The following is a 16,644-nucleotide window of genomic DNA, read 5'->3' as shown; positions in this document are numbered from 1 at the left end:
TCAAAGAGATATACTGAAGTCAGGCCATGAAATAATTGGATATTATGCAGCACACACACACATATACTCACATGCATATAGACAAACACTCCATTACACCACTGAAATCAACCATCTCTTTGATGTTAGGGGCCCTTACTTCAACAGTTGAAAAGGGCCATATATCACAGTGAGCAGAAATCTGTCCCATGTGAGGGTTTTGGACACACAAAAAATATGCAGATTTCTTTGTTTGCAAATTAAGGTAGGCCTAAAATTTGCATCTGTTTTATTATACCACTGCAGTCATGTGATTCTCACCCGTGTTGACATAAAACATCCACAGTAAATATAAAATATGAATTCAATAATATATTGATAAATGCCAAATAAATCGAGTAGCATGTGGCATTCTTATACAATGTTCTGAGTAGTTTTAAGATTACCAGGACTGGGGTAAGCCTTGCTTCTGCCAGTAAAAGGCTTTTCCACAAACGGGGAACCGTGGGGGAAAAAATCATCCTTCTCCTCACCTTTGTCATTCTTGGTTTCATGGTAGAAGGAAAGTGCATGTATATATACAGGCAGGAACAGTCTATTCTGAATGGCATAATTGAGTAGCTGGCATTGTGCACAAGAACATCTGTATAAAATATGGGCTAGACCAGTGATGGTGAACCTTTTAGAGACCGAGTGTCCAACTGTGGGTGCCAGGTGGGCGTGGCCTATTGGGTGGGTGTGGCCAATTGGGTGGGCATGGCCAATTGGGTGGGCATGGCTGCGGGACTGGGTGGGACTAAAAAGTTCAATCAATTCCAACTTTGCGAGATCTTTTTTTTTTCCCGTGAGAAGTTGAAATTGATTAATTGAACCTTTTTTTTCCACACAGCAGTGGAAGCCTAAAGTGAAAAGGTTTTATAAAACCCATATGAAGGCCAAGGACTGGGGCAATGGCGCGAGTGCCCACAGACAGGGCTCTGCGTGCCACCTGTGGCACGCGTGCCATAGGTTTGCCACCACAGGGCTAGACCTTCCTAAGTCTAGATGGGAGATCCCCAGTGATGGGATTCAAATATGTAAACAACCAGTTTTCTGTGTGGATGCTGCTTCCAGAAGTCCATTCTGGGCCTGGGCAACAAAAAATTAGCTACCGGTTCTGCTGAACTGGTGCAAACTGGCTGAATCCCACCACTGGAGATCCCACAAAAGATTGTGGAGAATAAGAAAGTTAAGATCCTGTGGAATGTCCAGATCCAGACAGACAGGCACCAATCAGCCAGGCTTCATGGTAGTAGACAAGGGCCAGAAGACAGTGGTGGTGATAGTTGTAGCAGTGTCAAGTCAGGAAGAAAGAGTATGAGAAACTGAAGAAATTCCGAGGCCTGAAGGATGAAATAGAGAGGATGTGGAAAGTAAAGGCCCCAATGGTCCAAGTGATGGTAGGAGCACTTGGGGCAGTGACTCCAACATACAGGAACAACATCCAAGTTCTTTGTCCAGAAGAGTGCACTGCTAGGAACAGCTAAGAAAATGCACAGAACCCTCAAATTCCTAGGCATCTGGTAGAGGACAGAAGATTGAAGAAGACCATCTTCTGCACCTTGTGAGGGTCTTTTCATGGTGGCCATGGGGAGCACATTGCAATAATTATGTTGCAGCTTCCTCTTCAGTTGTGTGAACTTTAAAAGGTAAAGGTAAAGGTTCCCCCGCACATGCGTGCTAGTCATTTCCGACTCTAGGGGCTGGTGCTCATCTCTGTTTCAAAGCCGAAGAGCCAGTGTTTGTCCGAGGACGTCTCCGTGGTCATGTGGCCGGCATGACTAGACGCCAGAGGCGCACGGAACGCTGTTACCTTCCCACCGTAGTGGTCCCTATTTTTCTACTTGTATTTTTACGTGCTTTCGAACTGCTAGGTTGGCAGAAGCTGGGACGAGTAACAGGCGCTCACTCTGTTACACGGCACTCGGGATTCGACCCACCAAACTGCCAACCTTCTGATTGACAAGCTCAGCATCTTAGCTACCAGATTCAAGAATGACTTTTGATTGTGGTAGGATGTAAGTAAGATAAAGGAATAAACAAGTATATCACTAAGGTTTTCTTTTCTTTTCTTTTTCTTCCTTTTTTTGTGAGTGCTTCTTCAAGTCAATCTTGATGCTGAAGTTTTAAGTTTAAGTCCCTGAAGTTTTCTTGGAGAGATTTTTGCATTTGGTTTGCCATTGTCTTCTGCCTAGGCATGAGAAAGAGAGATTGACATAAGATCATTCTTATGGCTTCCATACTAAAGGCAGAACTAGAAGTCATGGTCTCCCATATTCTGGGTTGGTACCTTTAACCACTAAACCAAACTCACTCTCACACTATTGTTTAATATTTACTTGACCAGTGAACTATTTCTTCTGACCTCTGTTATTTCAAGGTATCTCCTTTCTGAATATTTCAGTATATACAGTATATTTTTTGCTATTCTGCAAGTGTTGTCCTCCCCTGTTGTCTCTGCAAAACTGTTTTAGATCTTTTATATTTCTGGGATAAGGAGATAATAACATTCAAAAAGGTATACAATTGAAATTCATACCTTGGGTCAAGTTTCTTTCCTCTGTTCTAGGGATCCTGACTCTGATTAGAACTATTGTTTCAGTGACCATTAATACTGTCTTACATCTTTGATTGTCTGTAACAAGGAACATAACATTATCTACCTTGGAGAGTATAAGCTTTACCAGGGCTTTTTTTTCCTCATAGAACGCTCAGAACGGAGTTCCGGCAGCTTTTTTGGATGGAACCTTGTAGGGTAGGCAAGGTGGGTTGTATGACATGTGTGAGTTCCGGCACCTTTTTCTTTTACAAAAAAAGCACTGAGCTTTACTATTAATTACTATAGGATTAATAAAAGTATTGTGAGTTATATTGTTCATCGGCGTCTGAATGCTTTAATGTGTCTATTGCTAGCAAATGTACACTTACACTCATAGCTTCATCAGGAAGCTGGATCTCTAGGCAAAATTCTTATCTGAAGAACAATTTGTAGGAGGAAATGGTTGAATTCTTTCCTACAATTTAATGGAGTGTGGAAGGAAAGGAAATATTACAGACAAGCTGAATAAATAATCTTACTATTCAACTCACAGTTGAATAGAAGTCAGAAGTCACTTTTTCCCCCATATATACCTTCCACCAGCTCCTAAGCAGATCAGAAATTTCTTCAGAAAAGTCTTGTGTCCTCTGAAACATGATGGGGCTGAATAAGTGATAGCCCTTCAACCGTCCCTCAAATACTATTCCTAAATAATACAATTTATGAGGTTTGAGACTTTTAGAAGGAGGAGAAGATGCAAAAAGAGAGGATAAATAAGGTATATGTCAGGCTTCACACTGTAGCACTGTAGTAAATCTCAACTCTCCAGATGCTTTCTCCCTTATGCACAGTACTTGGCAGAAAATTCTCAAAGAAACTTAGCTAACTTAATTTCCTTTTTTGCAGGAAGAATGAATCCATAGAGGTGATTTCCCCTCTCTATGACAAAAAAAGGCTGAATCTTTATATAGGTCTTTGACCCAGAGGTTAAACTTCTCCCACTGCTCTGATTTCATGTATACATTACATTAGATAGTGACCTTGTTTCTGTACCCATTTTCTGTAATCTGGGACCTGCTGGTAATCACTCTATACCAGATTTGTCACTTCTAATAAATGGGACAGCCAAAATCTTGCTGAAAATTATGTTCACTTCAAAGAAAATATAATCAAGAGAAATGAAATCTTAAGTTAGGATGGGGGAAGAGAGAAAATTGGGTGAAATAGAGATTCTAAACTTTCTTGATCAAAGTTGGGGGCTGGCTGGACAATTAAAACTTTGCTGAGAGGACTATAATTAAGCAATCTTGTTAATTTTCCTGGACCACTCTATACCACTGATCATGACATATATTTAACTATTAAAATATTTCTACTTCTAGAGAGCTTGACTGAGGACAGCTGTGTGATGGTTTCATTCATATCATATCATATCATGATGAGCATTTTCAGAAAGCAGTATGGGAAGATTTCTCTTTAAATACCTAGCACATTATGAAGTTCTTCATAAAATTATTTCAGTCCTGCAAGCTCTGTAACATGTCCAGGCAACTGCTGACTAAAAACATCCTGTGTGCCCTTCACACACAATACTCGTTTTCATCAGATCCTACATAATCTGTGCCCGGATTGGATAAAGACCAATAAACAGGAGGTCAATCCTGGTAAAATGGAGAATTGAGTTAGAGGGTTGAACTTTCACCCAGGTGAATATCAATGTGTAACCTCTTCTGAAAAAAAGGGCTACAGGAGGATTATGTTCTTAGCTCAGAGCATTTTTATATCCATTCTTCTATGTAGCTGAACCCAGTACTGTAGCTCTATTTACGATATATATATTTTTTTACTTTCCCATCCAGATGCCTGTGAAAGCTAAAGAGGACGGAAGGAGTCCTGGAGCCATCGGTCCCCACATGAAGCCTCAGAAGAAAATTAGGAAGACTATGGGGGGAGGGTTAGGTTTTCTTTCTTGCCCCATCTGTATTGTAAATAAGCCAATTGAATGTATTTATGGAGTGATGGCATTTGGGAATAGTTGGCACAGCAAGTACTGAACACCTTATTTTAAGCAGAATTTCTAGCAGAATTTTAAAATTCTTTTCTCTTTGGATTAGAGACAATTAACGGTCACATTTACCTCACACACAAAGACTTTGACCACACATACACACACAAAGACGAGAGAACAGAAAAGGAAATATAACTTTTAGTTTTACACATCCTGGTCATTCCCACTACAAATGTCAGTTAACTCAAATTAGAGAAGGCACAATATACACGTGCCCTGTATAGAAAAAGAGAAAGAGGAAAGAGAGAGAATCACTATTTCTTATTTTCCCTTTAATTACCTCTATTTAGCCAAACTGGTTTCCCAGTAAAGCCCTGAGCAAAGCCCATTCTTCACAAATTTGTCTTGCTCATTTCCTTTTTCATACCATCCAGGACGGGCACTTGCCTCTTGTCCCACACCTCGAGCAAATCTCCAATAGGTGACCTAATTCTGACCCTCGAACTACAGCTACCCATTTCCCCCTTACTATGTGGGGTTCTCTGTTAGGTCCCTGCCATTTTGGTCCTTTATCATGCCCATTTTTGCATGAAACGTTCCTTTCATCTCTCCAATTTTCTTGAAAAGATCTCTGGTCCTCCCTATTCTATTGTTTTCTTCTATTTCTTTGCATTGTTCATTTAAGAAGGCATTCTTATCTCTTCTAGCTATTCTTTGGAATTCTGCATTCAATTGGGCATATCTTTCTTTTTCTCCCTTGCCTTTCGCTTCCCTCCTTTCCTCAGCTATTTGCAAAGCTTCCTCAGACAGCCATTTTGCTTTCTTGCATTTCTTTTTCTTTGGGATGGTTTTGGTTGCTACCTGTTGTACAATGTTGCGAACCTCTGTCCATAGTTCTTCAGGCACTCTGTCTATCAGATCTAATTCCTTAAATCTATTTGTCACCTCTACTGTATATTCAACAGGAATATGATTTAATTCATACCTGACTGGCCTAGCGCTTTTCCCTACTTTCTTTAATTTAAGTCTTCCCAGTTGCAATGTATGGCAGTGAAAGCTGGACCATAAGAAAGGCTGAGCGCCAAAGAATTGAAGCCTTTGAACTATGGTGCTGGAGAAGACTCCTGCGAGTTCCTTGGACTGCAAGGCGATCAAACCGGTCAGTCCTAGAGGAGATCAACCCTGACTGCTCTTTAGAAGGCCAGATCCTGAAGCTAAAACTCAAATACTTTGGCCACCTAATGAGAAGGAAGGACTCACTGGAGAAGAGCCTAATGCTGGGAAAGATTGAGGGCAATAGAAGAAGGGGACAACAGAGAATGAGGTGGCTGGATGGAGTCACTGAAGCAGTAGGCGTGAGCTTAGATGGACTCCAGAAGATGGTAGAGGACAGGAAGGCCTGGAGGAACATTGTCCATAGGGTCGCGATGGGTCGGACACGACTTCGCAACTAACAACAACAACATGTGGGGTTCAATTGGCTTAGTCGGGTCCTAGTGGCACTGCCCAGCCACTTTTAGTGACACTATCCCTGCCGCCCCACCTGTCAGTTTTTTGGGGCATACAAAAAAATTGCCCAGGGGGACTTCGGTTCCCTAATGAAGTATGGAAAACTCCTACTTAGGGAACTGCCTGCTGTCACTTTACAGACAAAAAGGGGTCCGAGGAGAACCTGCCGCAACAGGTACACAGCCTCCTTCTATCACACTGACTTCAGTTTTCAGACTCAGGAGGAGTCTGGGAGGACCTGTGCTTTGTGCACTAGTATTTATTTTATTTTATTTATTTATTTATTTTATTTGTATACCGCCCTTCTCCCGAAGGACTCAGGGCGGTGAACAAGGCAATACATATTAAAAAAAAAAGTATGAGCCCTTCCTACAGATGAGCTTTCCTTACAGGGCCTTAGCAGCTGGTTGCCCAAATCCAATTCTCTCATTCACTCATTCCATTTGCACATAGCCTCTCCCTTTTCCCTAACAAAAGGTCCTGCACTCTGGTCAAACCCCCATGCTTTTCACGGTCTGCCACTTGAACAGATCCTTTCTGCAGTTAGGAAAGGCCAGAGGGAGCAAAATCCAACTGTGACTGGGAAAAGGGTCTTCTCACTCACACACACAGAGACATGCACACATTTCTTTCACTCCCCTGAGCTTTAAAGTTAAAATTTAGAGGTACTCACCTTCACATTTTTTTCCAAAGCAGCCCTTGAGCTCAAACTCAAAATTTCCTTTACTACCCTGGCTCCACATGGGCAGGGCCTGGGAAACCCATGCATAGATACAAGGGGTCTGCTGCCAGCAAGATGGGGCTTACCAGTCTCAGTCCATTGGAGAGATTAGCTTGGAGTCCCATCTGGGGTGCCAAATTGTTGAAGGAAAAGTTTTCATCATGGTTCAGTCCAAGCCGGGAATAAACAATATGGTGACTGCTTTAAAAAGCAGGTTGCAGTTTATTGAAGAGGAAGATGGCTCTGGAAGAAAAGACAGCGAACACATGTAGGAAGTGGAGCCTTTTGTTTGGAGTTGTTCCTGTGGCATGAACTTTGACCTGAGTCTGAGTGTGCCCTTTGGCATCTGTGAGTTAATCCTATTATGTCTTGTCTTAGAGTTTGGGTGGGGTATGTAGATTTTAGGTGTTTTTGTCTTCCTAAACTTCTAGCTGGGGGGCCTTCAACCTTCCTGGATTATTTACATCTGCATTTCTACAGAGCTGATTTCTGCTCGGGGGAGGGAGACTTGGGGCTATTAAGAAAACTGGGCATGCTTTTCTGCCTCTTTAATATTTCCATCTCTGAGGGGGGGACTTCCCACCAATGACACCCCTTATTTTGAATATCTTGGAGAACAACAATTTTAACAATGTGATTTGATTTGATTCCTGTTTCCCAAAAGACAGCATTTGGGGAAATCTTTGTCAGTCTTTTTACTATGGAGGCCCTGTGAATATTAGATCAGAAATATTACCACCAATGAGTTAATGAGTATTGAATATTTGTATATCCTTCATCCACTTGTACCATATTGCCATGTCCTCAGAGTAACTGCTAACTTTTAAAAATAAAAATTATGGATCAGAAGGGCTACAGGTCAGGAAGAAATTCAGCTTCACTTTCTCCTGTGCTATATTAAGGAAAAGAGAAACAGAATATTATTCATTTAGTCCAGGATTTATAGCTCAGCTCAATATATATATATATATAGATAAAAGAAAGAATGCAAACACATAACTACTTCATTGTTTTTTAAGATTCAGCTTGTTGACTTGCCCTCTAGGAACTGGCAAATTCTTTCTCTCTCTCTAAATAGAAGTGCAGTTTGTTGCATGATGGTTATCTTTTGAGATAACAGCTTAAAAGCCAAGAATTTCTCTCCATTCAGTTGCCATTAAAGTCCCATGATGCTTTTCCTAATAGTGATATTAATGGCTAACATTTCCTTTCCCTTGTCCTGTGGTGCACTCGGCTCATCTCATTTAATATTTTATAACTCTTGTAACTCTTCTATAACAATGCCAGATGTGGATCTTGTAGACAAAAAAAAAAAGCTTTCCTTTATGTAATTGAAACTATGAAACTCACTCCAAACATACTTCAAGCTACATGAAGCCTCTGACTTGGGGCTCAATCAAACATTCAGTTCATTTGGATTTCCACTTGGATTTATCGTTTTATTTAAGACAGAAGCAAGGAAGCCATGGTCCCCAGGGTGCATCCCCAGAGATACTAGATAACTTAGGTTGATAGCTGAAGCTTCTTCCCAAGTGGCTTTTAATTTAAAATAAAGAGCTCTGTTACAAAACAATGCCATGTGAAAGGTTTAGACTTCCACCCAATCAGTTATGCAGTGCCCTTTTCGAAGCTATATCATTCTATACCTCATACTTCCACCCCAATCTTTCAGTTTTCCTCTGGGAGAAAAATCACAATTATGTGCTCACTGAACAAAGTCAAATCCAAATTTTAGGAATCCCCATTTGTCATATTCTCCTATTATTTTATAACATCTAGTCCCCATAGGCTTTCCCCAATGCATTCATCCATCTTTGGAATAAAAAGGAATCATTCATATAATGACTGGGAGGAATTGGGGAAATCAGGGGCCTTGGCAACTTTAAGACTTGTGGACTTTATGACTGGTTGAGGAATTCTGGGAGCTGAAGTCCACTAGTCTTAAAGTTGGCAAGGTTGGAGATGTCTGATCTAATTTAACCCCCAGATGGCACCTCATTAGTCAAAATCAGTGTCTTTTGTCTTTTTATTTCAATTTCCACATTCTTTTCCTCATCTTCCAATTTTCACATTAATTTCCTTGATCTTCAAGCCAAACAATAACAGTGTGGAGTACATGCAAATGTACTCTTTTGTATTCTATGCCCCACTATCATCAAGGTTTTCTACAATCACACATCACAATTTTTTTAAAAAACAAGAAAAGAAAAAAGAAAACGATTTGCTGTCACCCAGCATGATCTTCATTACTGATTGTCAATCCACATAAAAGCTATGGCAGGCTAAAATGCTTCTAAATTATAAAACACAGAAGTTTAGAAAAACTCCTTTGCATTACATAATTGATATATGAATCTTGCCTAAACTGTACAAAATCACATGTAGAAAAATGATAAATTTCTAAATCTATATGTCCATCCCTATAGAACAGGGGTGTCAAACTCAATTTCATTGAGGGCCGCATCAGCATTGCAGTTACCCTCAGGGAGCTGGGTGGGTATGGCCAGGGTGGGCGTGGCCTACTGGGTGGGCATGGCTAGAGTGTGTGTGGCCTACTGGGTGGGCGTGGCCATCTCTACATCGTTCACATCAACGGTGCCTATGGGGGCCTGGTCAGGAGTGGGACAGATCTGAGGGTCTCTGGCAGAAGGAGGGTCTCTGGACCAGTGCCAAGGCAGTGGGGGCCGTTCCCTCACTGTTTCCAGGATGGCTTCGCGGGCCACATGAAACCACTTCACGGGCCAGATCCGACCCCCGGGCCTTGTGTTTGACATGCCTGCTATAGAATGTGGCATTCTCAATAGACATGTCACATTAAGAGTATGGAATAGATAAGTAAAGTTAATCTTAACCAAATTTAGCATGTTATATAAATGTGTACTCTAATTCTTTATCTTATTTGGTTTATCATTGTCCACATGAATAAGAAACTCCTAAAGAAATGATTTGGATAAAAAAAAATAATAACTTTCCTGGCTGTGGTCTATCTTTTGCAGTGCTTCAATTTCAATCACATTTACTCCATCCTTGCGGACTTCCACTCTGCCCTTCTATCAGAAGTCTTCATAAGTAATTTAATCTTCAAATGCAAAGTAAACTGGCTGACCTTTGTGATCTCTATCTATTTATTTTTTTATTAGATAGACACACTAGTATCATAGGGTAATGCTAAGGACCACTCTTTCAGTGCACAATTTAGTCATCACATTCCTGTCCTGTGATATACATCAACCTGAAATAGCACCATCATTAATTGAGTGTGTACCTTTAAGGATACAATTAAAATCAGCTTTAACAGACTACAGAGGATTTTCTGCTTTAGGGGGGAATATTAACTAAGAACATGTCTGTCTCAGAAGCAAACTAGATGTGCTGCCACCATGTGGTTGTTTGGGGAACTACAACATTATGCTGATTTGTTCAGCCAACCCCTCCCATTTGTGACGTACTTCCTCCTTCTCCTTAAACTCCGTTCTTTCACTTATACCATACATGCGGACAGGAGGATCATTACTGTCTTTTGACCTTGAAATACCGTCCATTTCTTCATCTACCACACCTTGTCTGCTGTAATCTTCTCTACATGCAAATAAAGGTCCATCTGGATGAATAAAAGGTAATTTCATGAGTTCTGCTATCTGGCAAAGGCTGTTAACAGTGATAGTATCCGCTTATACAGGCCAGGCACAGGGGTCTCAGCAAGGAGATAAATTATTAAACAACAGCCAGAGTCAGAATACTAGATGAGCCTTGTTTATGAAGGGATGAGAGGACAAGTGGGAATTCCAGGATATAGGGTAGACTTTATCAAGTCTGAAACAGCAAATGCTCAACAGAATTTGGAAAAACTACCTGTACTCAAAGAACAACTTACCCAGAGGATAATATAGGGCAAGAAAAGAAGTAAAAAAATGGGATGAAGAAAGGACGGGAAAGACTCAATAGGAGAAGTGGTATATCAAGAGCCCTTTGTGATTTATGATTATCACTCCTCCGAATGCAGAAAGAATAAAAGGCAGTGAAGAAGGCAGGGCTAAGAGGAGGAAAAGAATGGACAATATTTGCCCCTGTATTTGAGCCAGAAAGAGAAGAGCCAGAAGACAACCTGTCTATGGAGATTCTCAGTCATCCAGGTTATGGTTGTCTGAAAGGTGATTTTTTTTTCAAAAGGCAAATGGACTATGGTTTGTTTGTTTGTTTTCCCTGGAGGAAGAAGAAGTCATTTCGCTTCTCATCCAAGAAGCTTCATCAGTTCTGGCTGGTTGATGCTGGGGGCAGGGAAAATGAAAGGATTAGTCCAGGGGTGTCAAACTCAATTTCATTGAGGGCCGCATCAGCATTGCGGTTGCCCTCAGGGGGCCGGGTGGGTATGGCCAGGGTAGGCGTGGCCTACTGGGTGGGCATGGCTAGAGTGCATATGGCCTACTGGGTGGGCGTGGCCAGCTCTACATCATACGCCTCAGGGGTGCCAATGGGGGCCTGGGCAGGAGTGGGACAGATCTGAGGGTCTCTGGTAGAAGGAGGGTCTCTGGGCCAGGGCCAAGGCAGTGGGGGCCGTTCCCTCACTGTTTCCAGGATGGCTTCGCGGGCCATATGAAATCACTTCGCGGGCCGGATCCGGCCCCCGGGCCTTCTGTTTGACATGTCTGGATTAGTCTAATCCTTCCATTTTACACACACACACACACACACACACACACACACCATCTAACCAGACCTGATGAAGCTTCTTATATGAGAAGTGAAATGTCTTCTTCTTCCTCGAGAGAAAAGAGAAAAAGAAAAAAAGAAAAGCATGGTCCAGTTGCTTTTTGAAAAAGCACCTTTGAGACAGGAGCCGACATATTTCTCTTTTCAGTGGAAGAGAGCACTAACAAAGAAAAACTGGTAAGCGGTCCTGACCTGCCTCTGAATGATAGCTTGAAAGAAAACCTGTTTTGCAGCTAATGAGCAAAATGATTTCATGTCCATAACATGGGGAGAAAAAGACTTCCCCTCACATCAGGGTCCTCTCCATCTTCAGACCTGCAGACATTCCTAATTGCAGCCAGGAGCCAGCCAGTCCAAATCAACCTTGCTAATGTGAATAAATAGGTCAGTCAAAACTGCTTCTGCATGGTGGCTGGGGAATTCTGGAAGCTGCTGTCTTAAAGTTGCTGAAGTTGAGAAACATTTGGGTTAAAGAATCAGCATTTGAAGGACTTCACAGAGCAGAAGTGAAGAGAAGCTGAATTTGTCAAAGAGCTGGTGCCTCCAACAGCACAGCAAAAATCAAGTGTAGTTTTGTTCCAAGGAAGTTACTGATTGCTTTGGATGAAAAGCATGTAAGGGTCCCAAATATCTCCTTGTGGTATGTTAACTGTGCACAAAGCAATAGGATGTATTGTTGGCCTGAGTAATGGACAGAACAATAGGATTGCATGGAAGAAGGAAGAAGGAAGAAAGATGGCAAGAGGGGAGGAAGAGGAGGAGGAGGAGGAGGAAGAAGAAGAAGAAGAAGAAGAAGAAGAAGAAGAAGAAGAAGAAGAAGAAGAAGAAGAAGAAGAAGAAGAAGAAGAAGAAGAAGAAATATTGAATAAAGGGAGAATAAAACTTTCAAGAGCTCAAGAGATGCTCAAGAATCAAAGCTTATAAAGAAAACATGTGCACAAAGTACATTGGATATCTGTTAGACTTCTATGTACAATAAGTCAACATTCAAATATTCTATGCTTCCCATTTGCAGTGATTTACCACTTCAGATATGCAGTTCTCTCTCCACTCGTGATCATGTTAAACAAAATTACACATTATCCAAGTAATTACTGTACTTGATAGATCATACCAATTTTGGCTGATATTCCTGGACTTTCTGCAATATAAGTGTTGAAAATCTATTATCAGATTTCTTCCAGAATATCAAGCCTACCCTGCAGGGTACCTATATCACTAGGTCAGAATAGCAGACTCACAAAACTACAATTTTCACTATATTACAGAAACTGGAAATATTCTATATGGAGTTTGAATATCATCCCTTGGGGCTCTGCGTGTCTAAAGTTTGAAGCCTCTTCTCCATGTGCCTTATGAGAACCAACTTGGCTTTGTCATTTTGACATAATTGAGGATCTTATTCTACTTCCACATTTTACAGGTTTGATTCTCATTTCCAATATTTTGATTGACCACATCAAGAATCAGTTATAATTAAAATGAAATGGCTGAGATGGAAGAAAAACATACATTTCAGGATCTACAAAATCAGCTGAAGATGGGTCCTTAATGCTCTATGAACTCAATTGATTTCCTGCAGACATTTCATTACCCAACTAGGTAACATTATCAGTGCCTGTTGAACCAACCTCAAAAAGCACCAAGGATTCCACAGTTCAACCTGGGTTACAAATATTATATCTATTATATCTATTATATCAGCTGGAGTCAACAAGACTGTCCTTCTCAGAAATTTCATTAGAAGATGGCTGACTCTTTTTCACAGCAAAGACCACAGCTTGTAAAGTGACACTAGTAAATGAGTTATGTTGGTTAGCATAACAGCTTGTGAAGTAACCATTAGAAACTGAGTTATGTTACTTAGCAAGCTTCTAGGAAAGACTTCCTCATGAGTGGTAGAATTTGGTTGTGTTAGAGTTGTGGATTGCTGGCTATATTTTAAATATAGACCCAGGGCTTTTTTGCTCATAGAATGCTCAGAACGGAGTTTCGGCACCTTTTTTGGATGGAACCTTGTAGGGTAGGCAAAGCGGGTTGTATGACATGTGTGAGTTCCGGCACCTTTTTCTTTTGCAGAAAAAGCACTGTATAGACCTATACTATATAGGAGGTCCTTCTCTGTGGGCGCTCCGGCTTTATGGAACCAGCTGCCGGTCGAGCTCCGGATGGCACCAGACCTTCGCTCCTTCTGACGCGGTCTGAAGACCCTTTTATTTGAACAAGCTGGCCTGGCCTGATGGGGGATGTTAGGTTTTTTTAATGGGGTTTTTTATATTGTTATTGTCTTTATCTGGGCTATTATTTAATCCTTTTTAATTTTTGTATTCTCTATTGATATGTGCCCTGTTCACCGCCCTGAGTCCTTCGGGAGAAGGGCGGTATATAAATATAATAAAATAAAAATAAATAAAATAAAATAAATATATGCTTAAAAGGGACACCAGTTGCAAGCCGACACATGAAAATAAAGTGCCACGGAGACAGCAGAGGATAAGAGAAAGTGACTTTCATAAATTTTGCCACGTTCTTTAAAAAAAACAACAGTGAAGGTTGGGTCAGCACTTGTAAATATTAGACTGGCAACCATTCAGTCACTGTCAAAAGACTTTAACCCTTGGTTCAAAGGGTTTTCGTTTCCTTTTGTTTTTTGAACCAAAACTGTATACTGATTTGGCAATATTCCATTAGCACAAAAGAGAAAAGCACATGGAGCCCCAAAACGGCATTAGATTTACACACTCTGAAAGGCTCTGATATGCCCAGAATTTAATGAGGTGGTAAACTCATTGGCCAGCTATTTATACAATGTCAGAAAATATCATACAGTCTAATGCTCTTCCGCCAGCATTTTACATATCTTAAATAGAATTTTGTCTGAAACAACTCCAAAAGCAAGCGAAAACAATATATCCATCAATTGCTTTGGAAAAACTATGAAACACTTCGAAGCCACCAAATTGAATTCATTAATTCACAGCAAGCTTCTTCAGTTCACAAATACGTTTGGATGGAATAATCCAATCAAAGCTTGGTCAAAGTGAAGCAGTGAAAGTGAATCCTTTTGAAGTATTGCACAGACATGCTACATATGTCTTTAAAGTTTTCCTCCTAGGATTTGGTCTCCAAGCCCATCGTAATATTTGTTTCATTTTTCCAGAAATTTCTAACAAATGCATTTCGCAGAAACTGAGCATAAATTAAGAGTAAGGATAATACTTTCTGATTTAAGCATATTAAAAGTCTAACTTCATTAGAGATGTCATGATGCAAGGGATGATTTCACAGGGAACACACAGAAATCTGTTAAACATTGTCACTGGGTGCAAAAGAAAGAGTGGAAAGGAGTAACTCTTGAGTTGTTTCCTTAGTTAGATAAATAGAAAGACCAGGTAGGGACAGATCATCTATAATCTATATGTGTGGTTGCTAAGAGTCTGCAGTTAACCTGACAGCACACAATCAATCAAGCCAATTAGGAATAATAACATAGTTGGAAGGGACCTTCTAGGTCTTCTAGTCCAATCCCCTGCTCAAGCAGGAAATCCTATACCATTTCAGACAAATGGTTGTCCAATCTCTTCTTAATAACCTCCAATGTTGGAGCACCCACAACCTCTGGAGGTAAGCCATTCCACTGGTTAAATGCTTCTCTCCTTGATATGATTTTATATGCGAAGAATAAACCCAATTTAGCAAAGTGATGGTTTTATTGAAGAGTCATGAAGATGAATAAGAAGAGGATGAAGCAATGTAGACTCCATTCTTTGTCCCGGTATCAGTGAACATTAACCAGGCTGAGCCAATTTTGGGTAAAACCATATAAAGTGGTCTGTTTTCCCCCCAAATTATCAACTTCTTTTATTCCGGGGGGGGGGGGAAGAGTGGAATCTTTGTTCTGTGAGATTAGGTACAATGTACTGATTGTTTCTTTTTGGAATGTTTCACTTGGATAAGAATTTTTTCTCAAGCAAAGCCTTGACTTGAACTATACAAGTATCTACTCTGCTATATATAGTGTTCCAATATTTGAAGGGCTGCCCCAAAGAAGAGGGGGTCAACCTATTTCCTAAAGCACCAGAAGGCAGGACAAGAAATCAGTCAAGTGGAGAAGCAACCTAGAACTAAGGAGAAATTTCCTAATAGTGAGAACAATTAACCAGTGGAATGCTTTGCCTTCAGAAGTTGGAGGTTTTTAAGAAGTGATTGGACAGCCACTTGTCTGGAAGGGGGTTGGACTAGAAGACCACCAAGGTCCTTTCCAACTCTGTTATTCTGTTATGTTTGAACCACCAGAGAGATCCAAAGCTGAGGACTAGACAAGAAAAAAAATCCCAGGAAAACAAAATGACAAAGACATTTTTACTTACTATTCTGCCCCCTCAAAAAAAAGTATGGTTGTGTCCTTGTAATCATCAGCTAGAACAAAGGGAATTTGATAGAAAGAAAGAAAGATGACATTGACAACAATAGACCAGATCTATTACCAAAAAAACAAACAAAGCGGATACACACCTTAAGTCCAAAACAAGAAAAAGTCATGAAGAAAAGGCAGACACCTCCTTCATTCATATGACTATCATATGAGTGAGGGTGGAAGGTAAAATATGGTCAGACTTGTAATATTCTGTTATTATAGCCAATATTAATAAAAGTAGTTTTAGTCTTTGGATGAAGTTGATTTCTCAGTTTAGTCTACATTATGGGGTTGACCACAATCTTGCAAGCTTTTTGTACTTTCTTCTATACATAATTGGTTACATCAAGAAGAGACTGGACTGCCATTTATCAGAAATGGTGTAGGATCTCCTGCTTGGGCAGGGGGTTGGACTAGATGGGTTTTGGGTTAGATGGGAGTTGGACCCTTCCAACTCTTCTCTTCTCTTCTCTTCTCTTCTCTTCTCTTCTCTTCTCTTCTCTTCTCTTCTCTTCTCTTCTCTTCTCTTCTCTTCTCTTCTCTTCCATTCCATTCACGTTTTCACAGTTTGGAGTCAACCAATTTTAATTTAGACAAACCTATGGCTAACTTTGGAGCAGAGTGAAGTTTTTTAAAATTAAGATTCATACACAAAGTTTCAAAGAGTCTTAATAGTGACGGGTTTGACTCATATGAGTTATGTCCTTTTTTAAAATAATGTC

At 40.5% G+C, this 16,644-nt stretch overlaps 1 long non-coding RNA gene across 1 annotated transcript; it reads right to left on the bottom strand.

Moving 5' to 3' along the window:
- Nucleotides 1-1,792: 1,792 nt before the first annotated feature.
- LOC310641737 lies at nucleotides 1,793-3,040 on the bottom strand. Its single transcript, XR_014492770.1, has 3 exons — nucleotides 2,947-3,040; nucleotides 2,558-2,653; nucleotides 1,793-2,209 (listed from the first exon to the last, which is right to left on the bottom strand). It is a non-coding gene; the product is annotated as an uncharacterized lncRNA (long non-coding RNA).
- Between the last annotated feature and the right edge of the window lie 13,604 nt (nucleotides 3,041-16,644).

The sequence above is a fragment of the Vipera ursinii genome, assembly GCF_947247035.1.
Source record: "Vipera ursinii genome assembly, chromosome: 5".
In the NCBI taxonomy this organism is placed as follows: domain Eukaryota; kingdom Metazoa; phylum Chordata; class Lepidosauria; order Squamata; family Viperidae; genus Vipera; species Vipera ursinii.
This window is presented reverse-complemented; position numbering and strand designations above follow the sequence as displayed.